Source organism: Marmota monax, unplaced genomic scaffold (genome assembly GCF_021218885.2).
Source record: "Marmota monax isolate L192 unplaced genomic scaffold, Marmota_monax_Labrador192_F-V1.1 WCK01_AAM20220418_F8-fsc00003, whole genome shotgun sequence".
Taxonomy (NCBI): Eukaryota; Metazoa; Chordata; class Mammalia; order Rodentia; family Sciuridae; genus Marmota; species Marmota monax.
The window spans coordinates 13006424-13028072 of NW_026694084.1; the positions used below are offsets into that span (position 1 = coordinate 13006424).

Consider the following 21649-nt stretch of genomic DNA (forward strand, 5'->3'; position numbering starts at 1 on the left):
CAGGAAGAAGTGAACTTTCTGAACACTGATGATGTTTTAAAACTTAAGTGTTTTTTTCTGTTATAGTCATTCTCTCTGTAGCAAATCTGTTAAACTGGAAACCTCTGTGCTGGTGATGCCTAATGGAGTAAGAAGTGATGTTTGACCACTCACAGTTCAGGGCAATGAATGGAATATTGGCTACTGATATGCTGTGCTTCCCCTGGTGGCTTCCATGGTCCATGAAGGTACTGGAAGCAGAATGAACACATCCATGGTGAACTGGAGCCAAAAAAACTGAAGATAAGCAATGCATGAGAAAAGAAAAATAATCTTTTGTCCAATACACTAAAGGAAAGATAACCTTTATGGTAATGGATAGTGATGTCGTTGTCAAGTTTCACTTGCTTGAAGAATTAAAATAAGAAATTAAATTACTTTCAAGATTACCAGTTAATTGTGAATTTCTGTGATTAGGGTTACAAAGCAAGCATGAATCTAGGCTTCCTTTTATGGTGCTATATTCATAGAACACATTTCCTCGACTTGGGCTTTTTTCTTTTCTTTGCGTCTGTCATCTATCTGTGGTTCCTCTAAAGGTTTCCACGATTGCTTCCTATGCAATGTTACTTTTGGACTTGTCAGAATATCAAGATCTATTTTCTTTTCCTGAACCTGGCTAGTTTCCCCTACTGAGTTTCCTCCCAACTTTGGTCTGCTTCTGATCCTGGTCACTTTTGGCTTGAATACACCTCCTTGTGGATATAATTGTCTCTCTGATTCAGTGCTGAAACTTCAAATTTAATCATTTTATGATAGCAGCACACTTTTCTTGATGTCAGAGATTTCTTCTGTGTTTATTTCATTGCTTAATATTTTTCATTGATTTAATTGCTTCAATGTTTCTATCTGACTAGAATCCGATCTTTCTGTCTTACACGCTACATTATTCCATGTAAAATGAAGCCTCTTGCCAATGTAGCATTTGCTTTGAGTCATTATCTAGTAAAATAATGTAGTTGTCAACATAGTATACAGTACTTTGAGTTTATGATAAGGATAATTTAGGAGAAAAATACACCAAAGGATGTTGAAACCAGATACTCTGAATTTAGGTACAGCTTAAATGTGGTGTTGAACAAAACCTGGATTATATTGCTTAAAGATGTGAAATATACTTTTATGTGCTTGAAGTGTTTTGTTTAATGGAGACAAGAGTTTCCTTTTTACATATTATACAGAACATTGTATACTTGTTTATATATTATTCACTTTGTATATGTTTATTATATTTATATAATTATATTTATTAATATTATGTATCTTAGGAATTTATATCTAATGTGAACTTGAGGATTTGTCTAAAATGTACTGAAAGTACATTCCCTTAAAAAATAGTTATTATTACTAATTATCTTAATTCTCTTGATTTTGAACCAGAGAAAATAATTCCTTGTGTGTGATCAGGAAAGTGATATGAGAGCTATGCACATCTCATAGTATTCCTTCAACCTGATAACAGCTTGACAATATATCCAATTCCATAATTACTTAAATATTGTATTTGTCTTACCAATTCTTCTGTCTTGAGATCTGGCCAAGGACAGTTTGGTGGTAGTAACTGGCTATTTTTTCAAAAATTTGGACTCAAGGTCTCAGGAAGAATTCTGGTAAGCTTATGTCGTAGTAAACATGCATGTTTATCCTTGATTCCTCCACAACCTTCTGCAATGAGACTTCAACCTGAAAATCCTAAAAGAATAGAAGAGGCAATGAGTGGACACAAAAGGTGACAGAAATGTGAGATGACATAATGCAGCTGGATGAGTGAGAAGAGACTCCGCACACCATAGAAATCAGAAATCAAAGTGCCTTGCCAAGAAGCAAGCTAATTCTCAGGGCAGAAAGCTAAAAAAGATGAAGAATTTGAGGCAAGAGGTTTTCTAAAGATAGATACTGTGAGGGTGATTCAAAATTAAAGGAATAAGTTGAAAATGTGTAATAACACATTTTCACATCATCTCCACCACCTCAAACATCTTGACAGATGTTTCACTCATCTGAACAAAAGATCTCTGTGTAGAGAAGTTGACACAGAAGGACACCAATCATTCTATGACATGGTCTTAAAGATATCAGTCATAGCTGTGAGCAGCAGTGTTGTACCAAAACATCTTGATTAAGTAGAATTCTACATAAAGACAGTTATGTTCCAAACTCCCTTCATCTACTTAGCTTTAGTATTCTAGAAGCCATGGTTAAATCACTCAAGAAGGAGCCCGGAGGATTCTTCTTTGGGGAAGTGATCAGCTCAGAGAAAACTTTTAGATATTGATATTGTGGGTCCCCAAAGTAATTTGGCTGGATGTTTGTTCCATCACCTGCAATAATTCATCATTTGACACCCCCCACCTCCCGCCATCCACACAGAGGATTTTTTTAAATACTTGTTCTTAAATTTGAACAAATATTTAAGCGTCAGCAGATTAGAAATAAGACTGACATCCAATGCAGCATTAGTGAATTCCTACCATGTGCTAAGCAGAGTTCTGGGTTCTAGGGATTAAAAAGGGAATGAAACCAAATTCCCAGTATTCATGGAGCTTAAATTCTGTAGGGGAAGACAGTCGGTAAATGTTTAACCATTAAATAACATAGGATACAAACCATAATTTTAATAAGAAAATAGAGGAAAAGAAATAGCATGTACAATATTAGAGCCTGAGAAATACAGGATTAACTTCTTTGGAGAAGAAAACAAGATATTCGTTTTGTTGTTTATCCTAAGAGATTTTTTTTAAGGGGTTCCCTGGGATTGAACTCAGGGGCACTGGACCACTGAGCCACATCGCCAGCCCTATTTTGTATTTTATTTAGAGACAAGTTCTCACTGAGATGCTTAGTGCCTCCCTTTTGGTGAGGCTGGCTTTGAACTCGTGGTCCTACTGCCTCAGCCTCCTGAGCTGCTGGGATTACAGGAGTGCGCCATTGCGCCTGGCTATTGGAAGAGTTTTAACATGTATTTAATGAGCTCTGTTCACCATTTCGCTTTCCGAAAATTCTCGTGTTCTGCCTCCTTTCTCCTTGTCCTTGGTAACCACTGATCATTTATGTCCCCATAGTTTTGCCTTTTCTAGAATGTCATATGGTTGAAATCCTAGTATATAACCTTTTTATATTGCTTTCTTTCACTTAGTAATATGCATATAAACTCATCCACGTCTTTTTTGGCTTGATAGCTTATTTCTTTTTAGCAGTAAATAATATTGCATAGTCTGGATTTTACCGGTTTTCTTATCCACTCACTTACTGAAGGATAGATTTCAAGTTTTGGCAATTACTAATCATCTGCTATCAACACCTGAGTTTAGATTTTTCTGTGGGCAAAAGTCTTGAATCCATTCAGGTAAATACCAAGGAGGGTAACTGATGAAACATATGATAAGAATATATTTGCTTTTATAAAAAATAGTCAAACTGTCTTTAAAAGTGGCAGGATCATTTTGCATTCCCAACAGCAAAAATAAGAGTTCCTTTATCTCTACATCCTTACCAGCATTATGTGTTGTCAGTGTTCAGATTTTGCTTATTCTAATAGGCGTGTACTGATATATCTCATTGTCATTTTAATTTTCAATTGGTTAATAATATTGAACATCTTTTTATATGCTTATCATCTATAAATCTTTGGTGAAGTAAGTGTCTGTTCAAACCTTTTGACTATTTTAAGTCAAATTATCCGTTTTCTTATTGTTGAGGTGTAAAGGTTGTTTTTTTGTATATTCAGATAATGACCCTTAATTATATGTGTGTTTTGAAAGTATCTTCTCCCAGTCTGTGGCTTGACTTTTCATTCTCTTGACATTGTCTTTTTCAGGGCAGAAGTTCTTAATTTTAATGAAGTTTCACTTTTCAGTTATATCTTTTATGGGTCATTCCTTTGATGTTTTGTCTAAAGTCATCATCATAACCAAGGTATCTAGGTTTTCTCCTAGGCTATCCTTTAGAGATTGCTAGCTTTGCAATTTATATTTAGATGGAGTATCCATTGGGGGTAGATTTTTATAAAAGGCATAAAATTTGGGCTCAGATTCATTTTCCTGCATGTGGATGTCCAGTTGTTCCAGCATCATTTGATGAAGACTATATTTGTTCCATTATTTGCTTTTACTTTTTTTTATCAAAGACCAGTTGACTATTATGGTTTGGATCTAGGAATCTCCCTTGAAAAAGCTCATGTTTTGAAAGCATGATACCTAATGAAGGAATGTTCAGAGGAGAAGTGATTAGACAAGGAAAGCTGTAACCTTGTCAGTAGTCTAATCCATCTGATGGATGAATAATTTGAATGGATTACTGGTGATGACTATAGGCAGGTGGGGTATAGATGAAGGAACTAGGTCACTGGCAGCATACCGTTGGGGATTACATATTGACTCTGGCTCATTTCTCTTCCCCCTCCTTCTTTTCTGGTTGCCATGATGTGAGCAGCATCCATTCCCCTTCCACCATAATGTTCTGCCTCACCACAAGCCCAGAACAATGAAGGTGGCTGACCATGGACTATACCATGGACCTCTGAAACTGTGATCCAAAATAAAACTTTCTTCCTCTATGTTGTTATTGTCCAATATTTAGGTCACAGTGACAAAAAGTTGATTAACAACTTTGTTTATGTGAGCCTATGTCTATTCTGTTCCACTGATCTGTTCGTCTAATTGTTGTTGTTCGCAGTATACCCCCTTGATTCCTGGAGCTTCAGAATAAGTCCTGAAGTTTGATAGTCTTAGGGCACTCTTCTGACTTTGCTTTCCTTCAATATTGAGTTGGTTGTTCTTGGTCTTCTGCCGCTCCATATAAACTTAAAATCTACAAAGTAACTTTGAATCACTGAACTATATCCCCAGTCCTTTTTATTTTATTTGTATTCATTTATATCTATCATCTATCTATCTATCTATCTATCTATCTATCTATCTATCATCTATCTATCTATCTATTTTGAGAAAGGGTCTCCTAATTTGCTTAGGGCCTCACTAAATTATTGAGTTTGCTTTTGAATTTGAGATCCTCCTGCCTCAGCCTCACAAGTTGCTGGGATTACAGGCATGCACCACCATGCCCAGCTACCAGGATTTTTTTTTTTTTAAGATTGCATAGAACCTATAGATCAACTTGGAAAGATACTACATCTTGACAACAGTGAGTCTTCCTATTTATGAACATGGACTATCAAGTTCATTGATTTTGTTCATAAGAAACTTGTAGTTTTTCTCATGTAGATCTTATAATATTTTGTTAGATTGATTTGTAAATATTTTATTTGGGAACATATTAGTAAAATGGTAATGTGTTTTAAATTTTAAATCCCACTTGTACAGTACTTGAATGTAGGAAGAAAATTGACTTTTGTGTGTTAACTTGTATCCTGCAAACTTGCTTTACTATTTATTAGCTTTAGGAGATGTTGTGTTGAGTCTTTGGGTTTTCTACATATATATTCATGTCATCTGTGAACAAAAATAATTTTATTTCTTCCTTCTTATGTATATATTGTGGCTACTTTTCAATACAAAATGTAATGTGATAGATGAGTCAAGAATAAGAAAAGTCAGTGTTTTAACCTTACTTTTACTTATCATTTCTCCAGAGTTCTCCCTTTGTTTATGTAAATTTGAGATATTGACCTGTATAAATTTATCTCTTTCTGAAGAGCATCTCTTTAACATTCCTATTAGGCTGATCTACCAGCAATAATTGTCTCATATTTTTGTTTACCTAAGAAAGTAGCACTCACTTTGGATGCATAATTTATAGAATTTGAGGTTACTGATTTTTCTATCAACATTTTAATATTTCTCTTCACTCTCTTTTTGCTGTCATGATTTCTGATAAGTCCCAAATAATTATTATCTTTGCTCTTCTGTAGGTAAGATTTTTGCTTTTTGTCTTCTTACAAAATACTTTCTTTATCTTAGATTTCAGGAAGTTTAAATATGATATGTCTAGTTATAGGGTTTTGTTTAGGGCAGTGTTGTTTTTGTTTATTTTTTGTTTTGCATTTATCCTACTGGAGGTTCTCTGAGTTTTGTGAACCTGGTTTATTGTCCAACATTAATTCAAGGGAATTCTCAATCATTGCTTTGAATATTGGTTCAGTTCTTTTCTTTCCTTCCTTTCTGATATCAACCTTTCACCTATTTACAAGTTTTTGTTTGCTTGTTTGTTTTTACTTATTCCATAGTTCTTGAGTGTTCTCTACTGATTTTTTCATGTTTCTTCCTTCTTTTTTTTTTTTTCTTTTTTTTGCCACTTGTGGAAGTTTTGATTGTCATGTCCTCAGGCTCAAAGATTCTTTCCTGAGCTGTGTCCAGTATGTTAATGAGCTTATCAAATGCATTTTTCATTTTAGTTACAGTATTTTTTCTCTAGCATTCTTTTTTTTTATTCTTTCTTAGAATTTTCATCTTCTACTTACATTATCTGTTTTTGTATGCTCTCTACTTTTTCCACTAAAATTCTTAGCATATATCAATCATAACTTTAAAAAATAATATGTGGTCTAATAATTCCAACAGTTTTGCCATATCTGGCTCTGGCAAGACTCATATTGTTCTATAGTCCTATGACTAGCTCTCAGTTTTTTGTTTTTGTTCTTTCTTTTTTTACTTCTTCTTTTTTTTCCCCCTTTTTGGTGAAACTTGCTCCAGAATCACAAGCTCCATTGTCACTTCTCAGGTTTGTTTTGTTTTGTCTCTTGTTTTTCCTTTCAGTGGAACAGGATAGCTAGAGAAGACTAGAGTCCTTCTTGCATGTTGCAAGCTAGAGTGTTGTTCTTTTACTTATTCATGTACTTGTTTATTGGCATAAAATTCTTTATTTAAGAGCAATTTTCCCACTTTTAAAGCTATATCCTTCAGAAATCCCAATCTTATTTTTCTTAAGTTTAAAATTTTTACTCTTACTCTTTTTTAATTTTTTATTTGTTTTAGTTATACATGAAAGTAGATGCACTTATGCACTTTGATATATCATACATAGATGGGATGTAATTTCACTTTTCTGAGTGTACATGTTGTGGAATCATATTGGTCATGTAGTCACATATATACATACAGTAATAATGTCTGTTTCATTCTACTATCTTTCCTATCCCCACATCTCCCTTCCCCCCATCACTTCCCTCTACTTAATCTAAGGTAACACTATTCTTTCCTAGTGCCCCCACCCCCGCCTTATTGTGCATTAGCATCTGCATATTAGAGAAAACATTCAGCCTTTGGTTTGTGGGATTGGCTTATTTCGCTTAGCATGATATTTTCCAACTCCAACCATTTACTGGTAAATGCCATAATTTCACTCTTTTTTAAAGCTGACTAATATTTCACTGAGTATATATATACCACATTTTCTTTATCCATTCATCTGTCGAGGAACACCTAGGTTGGTTCCATAGTCTAGCTGTTGTGAATTCCTATAAACACTGATGTGGCTGCATCACTATAGTATGCTGACTTTAAGTCCTTTGGGTATAAAACAAGGAGTGGGATAGCTAAGTCAAATGGTGGTTCCATTTCCAGTTGTCTGAGGAATTTCCATTCTGCTTTCCATAGTGGTTGCACCAATTTGCAGTCCCACCAGCAATGTATGAGTACACTTTGTTCACCACATCCTTGCCAACATTTATTGTTGCTTGTAGTTTTTATTTTTGCCATTCCATAGGAGTGAGATGAAATCTTAAGAGCAGTTTTGATTTGCATTTCTCTAGTTGCTAGAGATGTTGATCACTTTTTCATGTATTTGTTGATCAATTGTATTTATTCTTCTGTGAAGTGTCTGTTCAGTTCCTTAGCCAATTTTCAATTGGGTTATTTGGTGTTAACTTTTTTGAGTTATATCTTAGAGATTAATGCTTTATTGGAGGTGCATGTTGTAACGACTTTTTCTCAATCTGTAGCTCTCTCTTCACATTATTAATTGTTTCCTTTGCTGAGAAGAAGCTTTTTAATTTGAATCTATCCCATTTATTGATTCTTGATTTTACTTCTTGTGCTTTACGAGTCTTGTTAAGGAAGTCAGTTCCTAGGCTGACGTGGTAAAGATTTGGGCCTATTTTTCCTTCCATTTGAATGAGTACTTATACAGTTGACAGCTTTTCACTATTAGCACTGTGAAATTGTTCCACTCTATCCTGAACTTTGTATTGCTTTTAAGACATTTGTTTTTTAGGGATTGGCTAGCTTCACTAAGCATAATCTGCTCTAGTGCCATCCATTTCCCTGCAAATTCTATGATTTTGTCATTTTTGTCTTCTTTGATATAATGAGAGCAACTAAGAACAGAGCAGGGAGGAAGAGCAGGAAGAAAAGATTAACATTAAACAGATACATGAGGTGGGATGGAAAGGGAGAGAAAAGGGAAATTGCATGGTAATGGAGGGAGACCCTCATTGTTATACAAAATTACATATAAGAGGTTGTGAGGGGAATGGGAAAATAAACAAGGAGAGATATGAATTACAGTGGATGGGGTAGAGAGAGAAGATGGGAGGGGAGGGAGGGGGGATGGTAGAGGATAGGAAAGGTAGCAGAATACAACAGTTACTAATAGGGCATTATGTAAAAATGTGGATGTGTAACCGATGTGATTCTGCAATCTGTATTTGGGGTAAAATTGGGAGTTCATAACCAACTGGAATCTAATGTATGAAATATGATATGTCAAGAGCTTTATAATGTTTTGAACAACCAATAAAAAAAATTAAAAAAAAAAAAAAAAAAAGACATTTGTTGTCCCCAAATTTTCATTTTTCTAATTTTTTTTTCTGTTACTTAAGTCCTAATTAATTTCCACACTGGTGAAAAAATTAGCTTCTAAATTCTTTGAAGTGTGTAAGGCATGTATAAATAAATGTTCTATGATCTATTTTAATAAATGTTTCACTGTAAAAGATGTATGTACACCAATCATTGAATGTAGTATTTAAAAATGTCAATTGGGTGAAATTAATTAATAGTATTAAATAAACATTGATATCCTTAACCTTTTTTTTTCTGGCTGTCAATTCTGTTGATTATTGAGTGAAGTATATTAAAAATCTTCAAATATGTTTTTGGATTGTTTATTCTTTCAATTCTTTCAACTTTTAATGATGTGATCATTGTGAATGCAGCCACTCAAATTTTAAAATAACTGTTGCATTATCTTAAGATGCATGACTCAGCCAGGCTTGTAATCTCAGTGGCTCCAGAGGCTGAAGCAAGAGGATTGTGAGTTCAAAGCCAGACTCAGCAATTTAGCGAGGCGCTCAGCAACTCAGTAAGACCCTGAGTCTTAATAAAATGCAAAAAGAGACTGGGGATGTGGCTCAGTGGTTAAGTGCCCCTGAGTTCAATTCCCAGTTCCCAAAAACCAAACCAAAACAACAACAAAAGCAGAAGAGGAAGCATGGCTCATTTCTTTCCTTTCAAGCATGCTGCACTAATATTTCAATGTAGTTAGAGGATTTGGTTTGGTGATATGACAAGCATTTGTCTTTCTGAGCTTAATATATTTGAATGGTAAATCTTCCCTCCTGTTCTATGTAGTTTGATTTAATTAGAAAATATGATATCCTTGACTAAATAAGCACACATTAAATTGGTTTTTATTTGTTATAAGAAACGTTGTGCGTGAATATTTTAAGCTAAATAGAACTTACTAGAAATACCTGGTATTCCTTACCTTTTGGAAGAAAACAGATAATAAAAACTAGGATACTCTTGAAATATATATAGAAGGAACTAAATTCATAGTTAAAGTAATCTGAGAACCTCAGGAATTAATGTGGGATATTTACTTGGAGTAAGTGATTGAAGAAAAAAGCTGCATTTAAGTATTTTGCTATAGAAGCAAGAACTAGAGTTCTATCTGCAAGGTTCTATTCAAAATGGTTAACTTGAGGGGAGTTTAATACAGGAATTATTTTCAGAGACGTATACTACCTATAAAGATTGTTATTCTTCTTGGGCAGAAGCTGGAACTAATGGTACTTTCCAGAACCTGAAGGAGACCGTTTTATAGAAGACTATCTTGAGATGAATTGCAGATTCTGGAAATTTATTCATCTTGCCTCATTATTTTTTTATACGTGTGTGTGTGTGTGTGTGTGTTTAGTCCTAAGTGGGACACAATACCATTATTTTATTTTTATGTGGTGCTGAAGATCAAACTCAGTGCCTCATGCATCCCAGGCGAGCACTCTACCACTGAGACAAAACCCAGCTCCTGACCTCATTATTCTTGACCTCATTATACTTCTTTACTCCAAGGTCCTACAGTTGTTCTTCTCTGGTTAAATTGAACAGGTAGTCAAATTCAAGGGATATATTGATAAAGTCAATAAAGGTTAACATGTTAGGAATAAGAGTAGAAATCAAAAGAGGGAAGAATGTCCTAACTGCATACAGGATGGTGGTATACATAGCATAATTTTCAATCTTGGAATAATGTCTTTACTTATTCCTTTCACAACACTATTTGGTTGTCTAGGAAAATAAATATTATTTAATTATGAGTTAGAGAAAAAAATGATCTGCCTCTAAACAAGAAAAAACATAAGAAAAATAAGAAAAGAAATTCTTGCATGTGATAAAAGCTCACCAGTAAAATGCTTTCACTAAGTAAACAAAGAGCAAGAGGAAATATTCCAGTCTGGGAAAGAAAGAAAGGGGGGGGAGGGAGAGGGAGAGGGAGAGGGAGAGGGGAAGGAAGGAAGGAAGGAAGGAAGGAAGGAAGGAAGGAAGGAAGGAAGGAAGAGAGAGAGAAAGGAAGAGAGAAAGAGAGAGAGAAAGGAAGAAATAAATGAATGAATTAATTACTGCTATGCAGGAATGTGAAATGCAGAGTTGAAAAAACTAAGAGATATTAAGAGAATATAAAAATGGAGCAGACAGAATTAGTATTTTTATAAACACTTCTTGAAATCATCCTGGTTGATATATCTCACAAATCTGTATATCAGGTCATGACTTTTCATCCAAACCCTAGATTTGTATCTAAAATTTCTCACTTGATATTTCCTAAAAATCAGCATGTGCAAAAATAAATTTGTGGAATTCTTCAGTCACCATCTCCATTCACCACATCCTTACCCATGTTAGGTAATGTCAACTCTATCCATGCAGCTGTTCAGGTCAAAAATCTCCTTCAGGCCCTATATTCAGCCCATGGAGAATACTATTGAATTATCTTCAAAGTATATCAAGAACTTGATAATCTCTTGATAATTTCAATTTTAAAGGCACTAAAGATGAAATATAAAAAGAGGAACAATATGCATGCTGTCAGATTGGAGAATTCACTACTGTGAAATGTAAATTATGCAACATATGGGTTCAAAACAATCTCAAATTCCCTTTTTCAAGGATGGAAAATTACAAGCAAACTCTAAAATTTACATGGAAGGCCAAAGGGCCAATTTTAGTCTAGATACTCTTAGAAAGGAAGAATACAGGTGTAGACAAAGCTTAGAGGTATAAAAAGTAATACTAAATCAGTAGAAATTATAAAACCTGATAGGGCTGACACAAGGAGAGAAAAACAAAGATTATAGAAATAAATACGGAGCCCAAACATGACCAACGTGTATATGGACAACCGGGAACTGATGAGGAAGGTGGCAATTAGAGCAATAGATACAGGAAGGTCCTTGCATTAAATGGCTCTGGGGAAAAAAAAAATAAAAACAGAAAATCACACACAAAATTAATTTCAGGTATATTAAAGTTATAGCCGTGGAAGTGAAAAAAAATGTTTTAACTAAGACTTTAAAAAAGGAAAACCATACAGGTAAAAATTGATGAATTGTCTGCATTCAAATGAAGATCTCCTATGCATTGAAAGTCTCCAGTTTCAGGTACCTTGGAAGAATAGACATTCAGAATAAATAAAGAATTGTAAGAATCAATGAAAAATAGTATTTGAATAAACATTTCACATAGGAGGAAATACAAAGGGCCAATAAAATATGAAACTATTAATAACTTTCTACCTATGAAATGTAAATTAAAACCACAATGAGCTATTATTGTACATATTTGATTTTATGTAGAATATGGATAAGTAACATGTCTGAGAAGATCAACGAAGAAAAGTGGTAACTTTCCAGTGGAAAGATAAATTTTATAAACACTTTACAGAACAATTAGTCAACAAAAATTAATCATATCCTATGACCCAGCAATTAATTTATTGGATGCATACTCTTGAGAAATTCTTGCAATGTCCAAAAGGAAGTACAAAAGAATGTTAATAGCAGTTCTCTTCATAATTTTTACAAAGAAAAAATTCCCAAATTTCATTAAAATAAATATAAATTAATTAATCATTTTTCCCCAAACGTTACAATGTGCAACACTGAAAGTAATTTAATCGCAGGAGTTTGCAGATACTTGTAAGGATTTTTTTTAAATTCAAGATTAAATTAAAAGCAGTTTTAAGAAAATTCATATATAGTTTTAAAACAGTAAAATCTAAAATACATTGCTTGAGATTTCAAACCTGGATGGTTAAACCATAAGGAAGGGCAAAGAAATTATGACAAAAGTCAGGATATATTTTTGTCTGGTTGGAGGAAGATAGAAAACTTAGAAAAGGGTAAACAGCTTGGAAGGTAATGGCACTGTTCTATTTCCTACTACCAATGAGTGCATTTATTTTCTTTTCATTATTTTTTTTAATTTGCCAATATACAATCTACTTTCTTGTATAAAAATAATATATTCAAAATATAAAAATATTACACAATAAAAGAGTGTATGTTCTTGTTGAATATATTCAATTTATCTCCACACAATTGTATACATTTCTTTAAAAGTAAAATACACTTTAAAAAATTTTTCAGTTTTGTTTGAAGACTTTAAAGAAAATGCTGAAAAGAGGTGTAATTAGAGGATATTGACTTATAAATATTAATAGTTAAAGACTTAGTGTGCAGTACTAAAATATGCAATTTAGCCAAAGGAATAAAAAAGACAGGTCAGAAATAAATAAATTTGGGGGTTCATAAGTTTTTAATATCTGACAATGGAAGCAAAGGAAATTGATGGGAACTTTGAATCAAGTTAGAAGAACTAATTCCTAAAATGATTTAAAAGTTGTCACTAATAATATACCAGAGCCTGGAAAATATCTAGGTATATTCTTAAAATGGAAATAAATAGAAGATGGAAACTTATGGAAGAACTTTATGGAAGTATGAGTTTTATTACATTAAAGGGATACATTACTCATAAAAATGTTTTCACTCATAAGCATCTTAAATTTATCTATGTAAAATGATAAAAATATAAACATAAAATTTATTTGGGAAGTTTTCAGACAAATATGTTATCTCTAAAAAGAGTCTATAGAAATTGATCAGAAATTATCTTCAGGTTCTAAATGTGTAATACCAGAGATTTTTATGTGGAAATCTAAGAAAACATCAATGTATCCAAAATATAATCAATACAAAAATTGTAATAATATGAGCAAAGGATATGTCACAAAAGGTCACACATAAAAGGAAACTAGAAACAAAGCATATGACAAGATGTTCAGCCTTTTGATTTTTTTAGTATCTAAATGAATTCAAATTAATATATTAAGTTATAATAATAATTGCTATGGCAAATGCAACATGAAATTTGCATGTAAACACTGATGGTGTCATGATGTTTTGGAAAATTGTTTAGTAATATTGTATCAAGTTTAATAGAAACATTTTTAACTAATGGCCAAATAATGCCCTATCTGGAGATCTATTTAAAAAAATAGTATTCTAAAGTGTAGAGACAATTCTTCACAGACAAAGACATTAATCATTGCACGGTTTGTTATGGTGTGAGATTAGAATTTCTCTAAATGTCCAGTAAAGGAAATGGTGAAGTATATCTCTTTGATGTAAAATTATTTTAAGAACAAAATGACAAGCAGAATGTAGAAACCTAATCATTGTGTATTCTGTGAGGTTAAGTGACTATAAACAAGTATAAAATTGTCCATACACTTTGAAAAAAATGATCAGCTGCACAAATTATGGGAAAAAGTATAAGAATGTATGGAGATGATGATATTCTGAGCATTTTTTTTCATTTTTCAGTAATATTCCTACTAGGGATCCCTGACATTCATACTTACAATATGTAAGTATACAAGTATTGCTGATACCTGTGATCAGTTATCTCAGTCTGTATGTACCATTTGGATGCACTTCGGTGAGTGGCTTTCTACACTGAATATTTTCTTGCAAATATAAGAAAGAAATCTCATTGACATATTTGCACTTTTCTGAGTAACCTTGAACTGAAAATATTGAAATACTTAAAACAGAGTATGTGCAATGATATCCTACTTGAACATAGCCCTTCAATCTTGCATGTCAAATGATTACAGCTTAATGATCATCAGAAGCCATTTTCTAGGAGCCTGTGAGAAACAGAACTACACAATAACTGTCCCAGAAACACAGTGTTGTAGAGGCTTATATGAACTGCCACAGAAATGAAAAAAATATTCTGCAAGTAAACACAGGGAATGGATGGAAATATTTGAGTTCTAGTGTTCTCTTCAGGGAGAACAGAGCCACAGAGCCCAATTTGTGTCACTGGAATGTTAAACTGTAAATGATTTAAGTTTATGTCCCCAAAGATGTCAAAGCAGGGAGGAGGGAAATAACCGGAGTCACACAAAGGCCTGTGAGCCTTCGCATGACGAATTATTAAAATTACTGTGTTTGCCAGGCCTACTCATGTCAGTGATAATAATTCAGTCTCCATATGTATCACTGAGGATCCTCACCATCCACACACCAGAAGGGTGAGATTTGTCCCGGAACCAATCACTTGTTATCTCTACACATCTTAGATGAGAAAACATTTCCAGGCTTTTGAAAGAATTCAGAACATTCATTTTTAGAAATATTTTTAAATGATGTTATTTCAAAACTAAAAAGTCTTTGCTGACTGCATTAGATATTGACTTTGACATTTTTTCCTAACAATAAGAATTCAATATAAAGCAGGTTCTCTGGTACCTGATCCAGCAATTACTCATTAAAAAAATATATAGAGAGATGTAAAACTAGCATTATGGGAAAGGTTTTATTTATTTTTCATAATATTTAATAAGCACTTGCAAAATGTATACAATATTTCGGTTATTCTTTTTCCCATTCATAATCTACTTTATATATTTTACATTCATTCACACTTAAATTCCTATAACTTGTAAACCTTGCTGGACATGGTGCTACACACCTGTAATCCTAGAAGCTCTAGAGGCAAAAGCAGGAGGATTGCAAGTTCAAAGCCAGCCTTAGCAAAAGTGAGGTGCTAAGAAACTCAGTGAGACCCTGTCTCTAAATAATATACAAAATAGGACTGGGGATGTGGCTCATTGGTGGAGGGCCCTGGCCCCTGAGTTCAGTCTGTGGTACCCTCCCTCCAAAAAAGAAAGTAAAAGAAAACCTTGTATACACATCCACTTCTATTCTACTTTAATAATAAGCATTCATTCATTAGCCAGTAATTCATGAAGCACCTACACTGTGCATAGGGGATACAATAATGAATGAAATAGACAAAGCCCCTGCCCTGTGGAACTCTTATTTTAGTGAAAATGGGAGAAAAAATGAAAAACAGACTAAAAGCTATTATCAAAAACAGCAACAAATGCTGTGAAGAAAACAGTGTCAGGAATAGAAAATGAGAATATGATCAGAGAAGAGCTCTCTGCTTTGGTGACATTTGAGGAGAGATCTAAACGATGTAATACGGAGGGAAGAAAATTCTAGGCAGAAGGAGGAGCCAAGTCCAAGAATCCTGAGGCCAGAAGTAGATTAGGGTATCAATAGCAGAGCAAGTGAGAGGGTGTAGGCAGACATAAGCTCAAAGAGAAGGCTTGCGGGTATCTAGATATTACTATACTTATAATATAACTCCAAATTTTTCATATGGGCTTATCACTCACTCAAATCAAAAAACACAAGCAAAGAGAGAGACAAAAAATGTGCTTTTATGGAATTGTTTTTGAAAGGAGGTAATTAACACATAAATAATGGCTATTTGGCTTTGTTATGGTTAAATATTCTCAGCCTGGTATATATGAATGGTTGCTGTGAGGATTATTTGCCCACAGTTTGCATGCACTGGATCATAAGGTTTTACTGGACAAAACAGAAACAATGAATGCCTTACCACATCATCTAATATTTTTGAATTAAAGACATCGCCATAGCAGTAGGAGGTACAAAGACACTGGTGTTAGAAATCAGACACACAGTTTTAAATAAGGCTGAAATTATTTATTTTTGTGGCAGCTACAGCCAATCATTCATCAGAGATTTGAGCCCTGCCAAACAAGCCCCTCCAGGTTCACATGGAAAGGTCTGCACACTGGGGATGAAGCAAGCTGGGGATGAAGCACAGTTCTGGGAGCCAATATTTGTACTTTCGTTCAATTCAGTTCTTTTATCTGAACATGTGACCAGCCAGGGAAAGAGAGGCAGATATTTAACATCTTGTTTCTCTGTTATGGGGGAAAATAGCAGGTGTACATTCACTTCACAGATTTCCATCTAAACTGAGTGTTAAGTAGCACCCAAGAAGATAAAAAGAAAAAGAAAAAAGCTCATTCTATGTATGTGTTAAGACTGTATAAAATATGTATCACCTTCAGAGTTCTGGTTTATAAACCTGCTGAAACAATGGGACCCTTGAGGTGTTTCTGTGATGCAGCATCTTACAGCCTTCTTTAGTGACAATTATAATACTCTTTAATTTGTTGAAGATGTTGAAGAAACATTATCTATTTTTAAGTTATTTAAAACTCTTTGGGATACAACATAAGTGTATCATAAATTATACTATGCAAGCTGTCCATATTTATCTATTATAAGAAAGTGAGATGTAATTCCTGTGCCACCCCACTGATTTAGAAACTTAAAATTGAAAATCATCTTTGCCTTTTTATAGCCTGAAAGAGCCGGCAAAACCTGCTGTGAACACTTGGAACTTCCTTTAACATTTTGCCATAGGCCACATCAGTTATGTAAAAGTTCACTTCTGAATCAAGTATTTTATTAAAAATTAAAATTAGAAACCTAAATATAGATTACATTTCTACACAAATACAATTTTGTCCACAATAACAATATTTTAAAGACCATACAATCCTTAATTTTTTAATCATTTGCTTTATGTTCTGCTCTCACATTAACTATTTAGTAAATTATATATAACCCAAACTATTTGTCTTACTTCATTTTGCATACAGATGTAAAGTATCAGTGAATATAGGAGAGACCCCAAAAGCTTCCAAGTATAGTGAATTAGAAATTAGTCCAAGGAAGAGTGAAATCTGAAAAGATGTGAATTATTATACTTCATATTGTTTCCCTAATAAGCTTAAATCACCCTAAAACTTTATTCATTTTATCCTCATAGATTCCTTGAGAAGGTCTTGGAAAGGCATTATTATCTCCATTTGAGAAAGAAGGAAATTCAGTATGACACTTGCTGGCATTGTATTTTAAATTTACTATTATTAGTAGTAGAGGTTGAAATGAATTTGATGTATTTCAAAATGGAACGCATTACATTCAATGAAGAATATTTCTACACTAGAGATAAGGATAAAACAAAGAGTTAAAATGTTAAAAAAAAAAGATGGAAGAAGCTACTTGAAAAAGGTGAGCTTGTTAATTTTTAACCTCCCATATGCTTGGTCTATTTTATTATGTCTTTTATTTAAATTCAACCTGCTTTCTTGTCTTTAAGAAAAGACCTTCAGGCTCCCTTCTTTAAAAAGGTTTCAGAAAATTTTAAGGAGGGATTTGAGGAAAGAGAAGGTTTTAAATAATGGGCGTGAAATAGAAGAGTGTTTTCAGAGTTAAGTAGAGTACGGAAACTTTCAATCCTAAAAGTGAGAATAAGAAATTATGTACTATGTGTTTAAATCTTTTCTGACACTGAAAATAGCTATAAATTTTAATGTGATCCTCCTCTCCTTCTTCCTGGGTACATGACCTTCACTCTCTAGGACTATGGCCTCCCTGGAGATGGATGTCAGGAATGGCGTGGACAGAGAGGAGATATTGTGAAGTTTGCAAGAAGATATTCAGAGAAAAAGATAAAAGCAAATGGTGTATCCAGCATTTGAAAGCCAGAATAGAATTAAGAAGGAAGATAGACTATTATTTTGAAAAATAACTTTCCAGATTTATTTTCACTTCATCATTAACAATCAAGCCTGAATGTTAGGTGCTCATGAGAATTATCCTATGGAGATATCACTGGCCACCATTAAGGCTAAGCTTAAAGTTGGAAAAAGGAATATGAAAGAAAAGGCCACAACTTTCAATTTTGGAGATTAGTAGAACTGCAAAGAAGCATAATCAAGGTACAACCATGTTTTTCTTCTCTGGGCCACATATAAGAGTTATGCTCAAAGTGGAAGGGGATCCTTTACCACCACCCCCAAATTTGTATTTGGGATCTGGAAGACGTCCCTCTGGACACTAGTTTAGACAAATCTGAGGTCAATTTGGCTCAGCAGCCTGGTCAGCCCAAGGGGATCCTGAAGTGTTGGCTTCCTGAGTCACTCTTGTTTCTAGAATTTGTTGAGTCAACCTTGACAGAGAGTTTTATGTGAGTGAGAATACAGCATCTCATTAACAAAGTTGAAGAGCTATAAGCAAAGTAAACTCAGCCAAATTCTGCAAAGGCCCTATACTGCCACCATGATATGGGAGAGTTCAGCCAGGACGGTCAGTGAGTCCAAAAAAAATCACCAAGTCGCTAGATCTTTAGTTCCATCAGCAGGAATTCACTGAGTCTGTTTCAGTAATTCATGTGTGAATTAATGACTTTTTAACTATAACACATACTTGAAAAAATCAGAGACTATGTTAAAGAGGCTGTTATAGAAAGAAATCAAGATCTTGGATAACAAATTGAATAAAAGCATCTAGGTACAAAGGATTTAAAATCAGCATACTATATGAATTTCATGATTGCTTTATCTATTTCTACAAGAAATGCCATTGGGATTTTGCATCCCAGGGATGAATCCTACTTGATCATGGTGCACAATTTTTTTGACCTAAAGTAAGAAGATCTCTGTATGCATATTCTGTCTACAGTTCATAGTAGCTTGAAAATTTTGTTCCCTGAATGTTTCCTGGTCCCTTACTAAGCAACCTTCTCGATTGGGATTTTTGGAGGCTCATTAGAAAAAAACAAATGTTTGTAAATATTAAACAAATTTGCTATTATCATTTCTTTTCCCACCCATCAGTGTAAAGTTAGTAACATCTCAAGATGGTGTTTTGTGATGAAGAAAGATAAATATTGGGTTTTAATTCTGAAGAATCTTCATAAAATAATAAAGTTAAGGTATATAAAGTATCAGGATGATGATAGATGTTAGTTTTTAATTATAAGTTTGTGTTTTGGTCAGCTTTTCACTGCTGTGACTAAGAAGACACAAATAGAACAAATTTAGGAAGAAAAGTTTATTTTGGGGCTCATAGTTTCAGAGGTCTCAAACCACAGACAGCAGGCTCCATACCTCAGGGCTTGAGGTGAGACAGGACATCATGGAGGAAGAGTGTGGCAGAGGGATCCAGTTCACATGAAATTCAGGAAGCAGAGAGAGGTCTCTACTTGCCAGATACAAATATACACTTCAAAGCCATGCCCCTAATTCTCACTTGCTCCATCTGCGCCCTACCATTTCAGTTACTACTCAGTTAATCCCTGTCAGGGGATTAATCACTGATTGGGTTAAGGCTCTCACAACCCAATCATTTCTCCTCTGAACCTTCTTTCATTGTCTCACACATGAGCTTTTGGGGGACACTTCCAAATCATAACATGGAAATAAATATATCTCTGAGTATTTTAATATGTCAGACTATATGTCTCAACTATCATTAGTTTCACCAGTCCCACTTCATTGGCTTTTAAGTGCTCAAGTATGAATTACTATTTTGCATTTGTAAACTTAAAACATCATAAGGACATATTCTTACTCCCTTTCTTCTAGTTATAGTTTTAGATTTTTTTCTTCTGTTGTTGTTTTAGGAAGAACAAGAAAACTACCACAAATTCTTTTTTGGCATTCCATAATACTTTCTTCTTAAAATTTTTACCTGAAAAGCACCTTCCCACCATTCCAAGTTCATGTACTTTAGAAATAACATGGAATTAATCTTTAAAGTGGTTTAATTATGTGATTATTTACCCATGTATTATACAAATGGCATTAATTCCAAAGATCTTACTGTTAAGTGAAAAACTATTCCAATGTCAAATAAGCTTGGAAAATCTTGATTCAATACTGATTAATATGATTATTTAATTCAGGACTTTTCAAAGAGTTTACTAAAATCTTTAGTAAACTCTGGTTACTTAAATAAAGTTCTAAATTTCAATCACTTAGCAAAATAGAAATGTAGCCCTTGATCATGAGTACCTTATGTTACCATAAACAATGGAGTCAGTCATCTAATTTAAGGACATTGTAATGACATAATTTATGGTTTTTTAAGGTTTTATCTTTGTCACATATCATTTCTGCCAATAAGTCAGTAATCACTTAAAGTTAAGAAATGAGACAGACATCAGTCAAGGTTAGAGACTTTCTAGGATCTATGGAGATGGAGGTTTGCTATCTTCAGTGTGTGGTTTTCTGGGTCACTCTAAGTTTTAATGCTCTGGTGGGAGAAGGATACAGGTTATGTAGTTTTTTTGTAGAGATATTTTTATAGGCAATACCCATAGTGATATGTCATCTATAGTCTATCAACCTGATTTCAACCAAATAACTACATTTGAATGGAAAAGAGAGTGAGAAGATAAGTTACCCCCAACCATAGAAGCATTTTCTCATGACAACTCTACTCTGTCTAAGGGAGATCTTTAATTTTAGATGGACTGCTAAGAATCTTGGACTGTCACCTATTAGCATAAACTTTTAGAACCACTCTGTAGCTCAGCTTGAGTCCAGCAATATTCCATAAAGGGGATACCTTCAACCTATAGCTTGCCGTGAAGATGACTTAAAGCAATGTAACCGTTAACTCCCAATGAACATGTACTGTGAATTGAAAATAACCATTTCTTGTAAGAGATTTTGCTGTGGTTTGGTTTCACATCCACCTCAACCTACCATTTTTCAATTATAATTTAGAACAATATTTTTACAAGACGTATTACCCAGTTATTAATCTGAAGGACATATTTTGGGGAAATCTGGAACAGATAGTAATCTCTAAAAGTCATTTATTTTTATTATAAATAGTTAGTATTCCATTACACTCTGTTCTCCTGGTTGTAAATGCCAATAGAATATGTCAACACACTTAAAAATCAGGAAAAACCCTGAAAATTTCTGTCTGCCTCTAGCTAAATCTCAGATGTACAAGTCATAATTATTTTCTAAATTTCTATAGTTCTAATATTTGGTATTTGGAAAAACTAGTCCTATGTCATCTTAATAATACACATTCAAGGGGCTAGGTTGTGGCTCAGCAGTAGAGTGCTCACCTAGCATGTGCGAGGCACTGAGTTAGATCCTCAGCACACCATAAAAAATAAATAAATAAAAGGTATTGTGTCCAACTACAATAAAAAAAATACACATTCAA

General features: G+C 33.8%; 1 long non-coding RNA gene across 2 annotated transcripts in view; it reads right to left on the reverse strand.

Moving 5' to 3' along the window:
* The window catches only part of LOC124106975 (uncharacterized), a 129998-nt gene that overhangs the window by 55816 nt on the left and 52533 nt on the right, over positions 1-21649 (reverse strand). The window contains exon 3 of one of the 2 annotated variants that reach the window (XR_009228670.1): positions 1553-1731. The exons of the other annotated variant lie outside the window; for it this stretch is intronic. This is a non-coding gene — a long non-coding RNA (uncharacterized LOC124106975). The remainder of the gene's footprint in view (positions 1-1552; positions 1732-21649) is intronic. 2 annotated transcript variants of the gene reach the window in all.